We start from the raw sequence: 8,108 nt of genomic DNA on the forward strand, positions 1-8,108 counted from the left end.
ACTTGCACCCTCACATTTCACTCATCATTAACGTAACAGTTGTGCCCCCTAGGAACTTTGAGTTTGCTGAACAGATTACAATAGGTAAGGGTTTAAAGAGAGAATTCAGAGCTAATAAATTCTCTACCAGGAAAAATCCCCTAGGAGAAGTCATCTATTCTAGCTCTGTGCTATCAGATAAGACTACTGTTTCTTAAAAAGGAGATACAATTTTTGTTTTTTCAAAGACTCCAGGAGGGAAATCCACAATTATCCTAGGTCTAATAATCCTCACACCAAATCCAATTTAACATGTTCACAGTTCTCTACTGCTTCTGTCTCTGTAGAGAGAGAACATTGATCTTCATATGGAAAGAATATTATCAAGTTCACTCTCAGCCTCCTTTTGGCCTTTTTTCCTAGGCCTTCTTTTCTACTTCTCTAATCTTCATTCACCTCCTTGAAACTCTCTTTCATGTTCTTCACATTTCACTCTAACTGTGAAGTCCAAATATGGGTTGTCCTCCAGGAAATTTCTATAGATCACCTCAAGGAACTATGAAAGTTAACATGTCTTGGGAACTCCCCGGTTTGTTCAATTCCACAAGTATTTATCAAGCATTCATATGGGAGAGGCATTGTACTAAATTCTAGAAAAGACAGACATTGGCATAAAAAATTAGAAATATTCTGATATTGTAATAACAAAAAGTAGAAATGATTCTGATATCCATCAATAGGCAAAATGAACTCAGGTACATCTCTTCCTGGAATGCCAAGGGGCAGTCATAAAATGAGGTAGATCTATGGGTATTGACATAAAAAGATCTCCAGGACATATCACTGAATGAAAAACAAAAAAAGTTGCAGAACAAAAGTACTAAAAGCCAACACATAGATCTCCTGACATGTACACACAAAATAAAGATATTTCAGTAGTTACACGTGAAAATATATAAAAAAGGAAAAGGTGTCGAATAATGCACCCTAACCCCCTGAACCCATGATCATGGTTACCCAAGAGATTGAGATTAGGATAAGTGACCTAGGGACAATTAACTCTCTCCATATTACTTGAACATTCTTTTTATGGCAAAGAGAATGTATGTTCTATTCCATAACTAATAATAACCCTTTTTTATTTAAAAGTCTAGCATGACTCCTAACTTCAATTTGTTCACAATTGAGTTGGGGCAGGGGTGGAGAAGAAGAGAGGGAAATTATTAATTCCAACCTACAAAGCACCGTAGAGCTGGACAGAAGAACATCTGTGTCAGCTGAGAGGTACAGGCTATTACAGGGAAGGACAGAACATATCCCCCAAAGAGGCTTCATGGAGAAGGTGGTGTTTGGCATAAGCACAGAATGATGGGGAGGATGCATATGACGGGATACTGAGGCTGGGGATAGTTTAAACTGGGAGGAGAGCATGAGAAGAGACCAATCAGCAAGAAAACGTAAGCCAGGCAGTGCTCATTTGCTACACCTTAGAAGATCTGTGAGCAAAGGATTGATATATTTAGGGATGTAGCTGAAGAATGTCAATTCAACCACAGTGTGAAGAGTACCATAGACTGGACAGAGGCTGGTAATGGTCCAAGCACTAAGACCTGCCCAGAAGGGTAGAAACCGGAATAGAGAGAAGAGAGATACCTGAGAAGTTAAGTTATGGGTATTAGGTAAGGGAGCTATCAGAATCAAATATTGCCAAGGCATAAGGCCCAAAAGAGCATCACTGGAAATCTAACTGTGAAATATTCAGAACGATGTCTCATCAGTGGAGCTACTGTATCTAGGAAAGCAGGAAGAGAGGTGGCAGTTCAAACCACATGACGTGGAATTAGAAACCATCAGTGTCAGGTGCTGAAAGAAGAATATCCTTAGGACAATAACAACAGGCAAGTTCTCCCTGCCCCGTATGCAGAAGCACAGCTACTCAAAGTGTGGTCCGCAGATCTGCACCAGTCCACAAGCTGTACGTTACACATACGTGACAAGATGGAAATTAAATTTAAGCAAAGCATTTAGAAACCTTTATATCAATTTAACATTTTATGTTTATTGGGTCTAATTTTTTTCATTTCACTTATATTTTTGTCTTTTTAATTTCTTTTTTTGGCAGTTCATTTTTATTGCATTTTATAAAGCTTTCAGCCCACAATGGATTGAAGGGAAAAAAAAAAAACTGCCTTCCACCAAAAATAGTTTGAGAGGTGCCATTGGGAAGTATGCTTCAAACATAAGGATTATAAAGTTCTGTTAATTTATTATTTCATTTTATCCTGAAAAATATCTTCAAATAAGTAGGGCAAGCCTGGTTTCCTGAATTTTACATGAGGTAAGATCTAGAGGGTGTTTACAAATTATCTTCCAGTCACACAAAAACGTAGGCAGTGGAAGGCAGGTCTGGAAAGCCGGGTTTCTGACTCTGAGCCAAAGAGTCTCTAGCAGCTCATACAGCATTGCGGGTGGATGCTGAAATTGCTTTTTAAGAGACAGATTAACCATTTTGCTTTGTACAACATACAATGTGTACTGCAGTGATTCTTAGAAGCAAATTTAAGGTACCATTAGACAGAGAAAAAAGGCTTCCAACTTTTTTACTTTCTTTAACTCTAGGATTTCGAATGAATCAATTTCAAGTGGAGTCAAACAATATTTTGAATCAATTACTAATGATTTTATAATAGGCAGGATATTTGGAGATTATCAAAATTATCTAAATATCCCATTTTTCAGAAACTTTTCCTTTAGAGTCAATAAGTTATATTTAAATATCTTTAAATCAGTAAGTCTCAAAAGTTATATTTAAATCAAATTTGTAAATTATTATTACTCTGGACCCAACAAATTTAAATGACACACGATCACCAAAGGCAGTGAACATGCTGGTATTTCAAACAGCGCCCAGAATGGTTCCTGAGAATACAGAATTATAAAGTTCAGATTTTGTTTATTCTCAGAAATTGTGAAAGAAAAAGGGTAGAGTTTGCTAAGGGGATTCACTGATCTCCCAGACAATGAAAGAACTCCAGCAAAATAACATTCTGATGAGCTAAGTGTAAATGAATCAGAGACATGTAGATTAAATTTCTCTTGAAACATACATGGGTTTAAAAAATTATGGGGAAAGTGGCTGGCAAAATGTGCTAAAGGGATTTGCCAAACCCCACATGTCTGACAGAGTTGGAGTAAAGAGGCCAAGACAAAAACTCTGTTTGGTCATTTATTCTTCCAGGTACTAACCACAAAGGTGTCTTAAAATGCATATCAAGGCTTCAGAAGACTAGAATGTTCTTAAGCCCCCTTGAGAGTCAAACAAACAAAGCCACTACCTTCAGAAGAAAAAACAAAACAAAACAAAAATTATTTCTCAGGGAAATCAGTCCTAAATATGAGATTATCCTAGTGGCTACCAACACAGAATTCTATGAAAGGCTCGATTTGTAAAAGACAATCGGCTCTAGGGTTGAAGAACATGGTCCTGACTTTGATCATTCAATTTCCCAAATGGTGGAGAGGGAAGAAGAAACTCTTTCCATGCCCCATCATTTATGCTGTGCTTTGGTACAAGCGCAGCAACGTTAGTGAAACAGACTCTGTGTTCTGCTTTATGAGATCCATTGTGCATAAAAATATTTTACAGGGTAAACGGTTGGTTTGATTTATACAATAGTGAATATTACCCTTTTTTTTACATGTGTATAACAAATTAAAGTTTACAGCTTAAATTAGTATGGGGTCCTATTCCATGCTTCCTTGATTTTTTCCTAGACATATCTTTAGTGGTGGGCAAGAAGCATTTCCATCTGTCATTAGGTAAAAAGCTTCTTTTATAGAAATGGGCGAAGAAATCAGAAAATGCGCAAGTGGAAGAGTTCTTGCTTGTCTTTTCATGTTTCGTGGTGAGCGAGTACATGGTATACAGACGCCATAGCTGGTTCTTCTCACACTAAGACTGTGTCTTTGTGAAGGCAGTGCTCTTGTCTGCCATATTCACAGCTCTATCATAATTTCTAGCATGACACCAGGCAAAAAGAAGGCACTTGGTAAATATCTGTTGCATATTTGTGAATGAATACAGCAGAGCCAGAATAACTAGCATCTAGTTTTCCCTCAATCAAAGACTAACATACGACAGCGGACAAATCTATCATTTGTCTGCGTACACTACCCTCTAATAGCCTTTCCTTTTACAGCTACGAATTCTTTAAAAATGTTTCAAGATTTTCTTCCCAGCAAAGTCAGAATAGCCTATGCCAACCCCAATTAGCTTTGTGACTATTGGGAAGTAAATGGGACAGAGGGCATTTTCATCAGCCCACCAACTCCAGCATTAAGTGCCTTTTAAAACTGGCTTTCTGATAAGCAAAGCTCTCCAAGCTTCCGGGCCCTTAAACATTTATCTGTAAATATTTAACAGTGATAAAGAGATGGGTGCAGGTTAAGTGGACGCATCTTCAGATCTTTACAGAGCAAAGAGGCTATCAACCTGACTCTTAAAAACATGCCTCAGGTTTTCAATTGTCTGCCCTTCAATGTCCCCATGAGCTTCCTTGGATCATTTACTTGCCTTAGTCAACCTTAAACAAATACCAGTTTGCACTCTGGCCTCCAACCAGTACTTCCAGAGTTATGGGGGATGCCTGACTCGCTTGTTAGAACTCACAATGTGGATGCTAACCTTGACTTTCTAGATAGAAGAAAATCTTCTCAAACGCTACCTGCAGCAATCTCCCTTAAAGGTAGAAATAACAGTATGCCTTCTGTCTCATATTTTGTCTTTACCTCTGTATTGCTAATTCAGTCTATTATTCGATCCATTAAACTGCCTTCACCGAGGAAAAACAATATTTTAACATGCTTAGATTCAATTAGAGAAGAAGCAAATCCCCTTCCCACAGAGTCAAGCCTGGTGATGTTGATTTTTACAGGAAGAACTTGATTGGTGTCGTTCGGCATCACAGTAGTGGTATCACTTCAGTCTACAACTGTGAGTGTCTACACAGCCTCAAAAGACTCAGCTACCCATACACTGAGTTCAGGCACCAACCAACCCAGTCAAACCCATACACAGTTGAACTGGTTATTTGACTGGGCTGAAGGGTTGTTTGATTGAACTGATTATTTCAGTTCAAAGCAGTCATCTTGGGGGCCCCCTGTTGCCCAAACTGTCCCATCGTGGAATGAATGCGGACCACAGTGGACACAGGGAAACATGAGAGACTGGCAGAAAGCCATTGACTGCCAGACTGCTGAGCCACAGTGCCTGAAGTATCGTGGAATAAATTTCCAAAACAGCAACCTTACTCTCTGTGAACTCCACCTTGTCTGAGAGCTGTGATGTGGTTAAGAGCAAGAACTCTGGAAACAATTACCTTGGACCAAATCTCATGTCTGTCACTTATCATCTTTGTGACTTTGAGTGACTTAACTAATCACTCTCGGCCTCCAGTCTATAATTTGGGCATAATACTATCCATCTTAAAGGACTGGGTTGTTTGGTGGATCAATAGGTTAATACATATAAAGCACTTAATAAACAATGCATGTTAGCCATTATTTTTATTATTATCTAACAAAAGGAAATTTCAGATAGGAGCCTTCATAGTATGAATAGAATTTCCCAGATTGCCTTGGATACTTTTAAATTTGAAATCATATGTTTCCTAGCAAAGACATTTTTCATTTGTCAATAAATATTTTATTTTTCCAGAGTTCTCCAAAGACTCATAGGTATACTAGATATATCAACAGAAAGGTTACCTGGAATTATCCTTTTGAAAACTTTCATAGTGGTGCTAAAATGACCAGAACTCTTCTTGTGTTAACTAAAACAATCTTTTAGAGAGATGAAATGTGTAGAGAAAATTAATTTTATGTGTCAGGCCTGGGGCCACTGTGTCTCCTGGGCACAGAGCTGGCTTCATAGGCTCATAGGGCCCACATTTAGAAGGCCCCATGCTTGGTTTAATGCTCTGCTGTCATCGTTTTGAAATGCTGAATAACGTGATTAAAGAACTCCGCATTTCATTTTGCAGTGGTCCCTGTATGTCATGTAGTTGGTCCTGCCTGGGTGTGACCTATTATTGGTGGTAGCTAGAGTAATGCAAATTCCACAATTGGGAGTGTTTCAGTTAGAAGACATTTGTATGATACTTAGAGCTGAGACGTAAGGTTTCCTGTTTCTTCCTGTCTGTTGGGGAAGCTGCCTTAGTGACCACAGCTGCCTCACAGCACAGGTTCATGGAGCCTCCCCATTAACTGCTTCACTGGGTTCTCACAGGTTGAGGCAGTTGATAAAAATGGGATTCTCAGTCATTTCCCTCACCTGCAATTCCACAGATGTCTGCTCATTATTCAAAAACGTATTTGGAATCATTTTAAGGGCCTAAAAGTTTCTCGATACCATACACTGAAAGAAAGATTTGGGTTTCTCTCCCCCATCCCAGCCTTCTGTAGTTCATGGCTCATTCAGAAGCTCTTGATGTGATCTCTGTATTGTTTTTCTACGGCATGAGATAAAAACTACTGTTTTAGTTGTTTGATTTTTACTGTGTGATTAGTCTAGGCATGATAGAGAGGAAAGCACGTAAAACATTATTTTATTTGAAAGCCAGAAGCACATCATGTTTATTAATAAAGAGCCTGGTTTACATAGATTTTATTATTATTGATCATAAAATGGTTTATATTACAAGCAAGGGTGAAATTACTAACTAATTAGCCTGTGAAGATCATGTTTAGTGGAATATATAAATCTAGGGTGTTGCTTTTTTTTCCCTTACAAACCTTAAGGGTCTTTTTCATTAAACATGTACATATGCAGTCTTTATGCGGAAACAGGGGATTGTGATACACAATTCAAGGTCAAATGATTCACTTTGCGTTTCCCAAAGTCCAAAATCTCAGTGCTTTAAATTCCTTAACTCTTAAGAAAGCCCGTTTCCGTACACAGCCGCTTTGGTGTGAACACTGAATTCAACTATCAATGATGGTAAAGAGAAAAGCAAATAACGATGGAATGAAGCAAAGGTGAAGACTGTAACGGCTAAATTTCCTCCTCTCTCTATCCCTCTCCCCCTCTCTCAGTACTATAGCTTAAGACCCACTTAACTCTTCCAAAGGAACTTTGTTTCTATTAACTCAGAGGATTGCACAACCTTTGTAAACACACCATTCTCATGTATTTCAGTTAAATTTCGTAACAGCGCCATAAAATGTGTCAGGCGTTGCAATAAACTCTCAGTCACAGGAAGCCCAAATTGTATGGGAAAATTACTAGAAACCATGTCTCAGGAGGAAGGAAGAAACGCAAAATTCTTCAAGAACCTGGAAAAATAATGTTAAATGTTTCCTTAAAGTGTGTGCCTCTCATTGAAATAAAATGAAGACTGTGTTTTCAGTAAGATTTCAAAGTTTGAAGCAGTGTGGCTATTTTAATCATTTGGCTTCACCCACATTCTTGAATACTGGTTCCTGCCTCAAGGCCACTGGAGAGGAGATATCCCTTCCTCTTTCCCTATCCTCTACCACTTCGGAATCGGGGTGCTCTTATCAACAGGGGGCTAAAACTACAAGGATGCGCGCAAATGTGTGCTGCAAATTTTTTACTTTCAGAAGGGGCTTTACGGGTAAGACTTAGATTATATTGGGCTTATCTATTCGTTGGTTAAAAGTTGACTTCCAACATAGTGTGATTCTAGTTTTTTTCATTCAAAATCCAAGTCACCACACCGTAGACAACTCACTTCTGTTCTGGGAAGCTAGAGTATGCTTATGCAAAAGAACAGAGGCCTCCGTACAGGGGTTTGGCTAATTGGGAGAAAGTTGTTTCATTCCTCCCTTGCTTATTCGAACAGCCTCAGGATGACTACATCAATCAAAACCAAACCAAAACAAAAAACCCAGTTTAGCAGCTATGATAATTCTAGAGTGATTTTCAATTACTCTGTGACCATCCCAACACCCCGAAATGCTTAAAACATTATTCACAATGAAAACAACGCTGCATGCTGCCATAAAGTCCCCGTCATTCCGTTTTATGGAAGTGCTTTTGTTTAATGTCAGAACTCAGAGCAAATCTAGACTTACCAGTCCATAAGATTTGCATTCAGGAGACGTGCGTG

This window comes from Chlorocebus sabaeus, chromosome 10, assembly GCF_047675955.1.
Source record: "Chlorocebus sabaeus isolate Y175 chromosome 10, mChlSab1.0.hap1, whole genome shotgun sequence".
Lineage (NCBI taxonomy): Eukaryota > Metazoa > Chordata > Mammalia > Primates > Cercopithecidae > Chlorocebus > Chlorocebus sabaeus.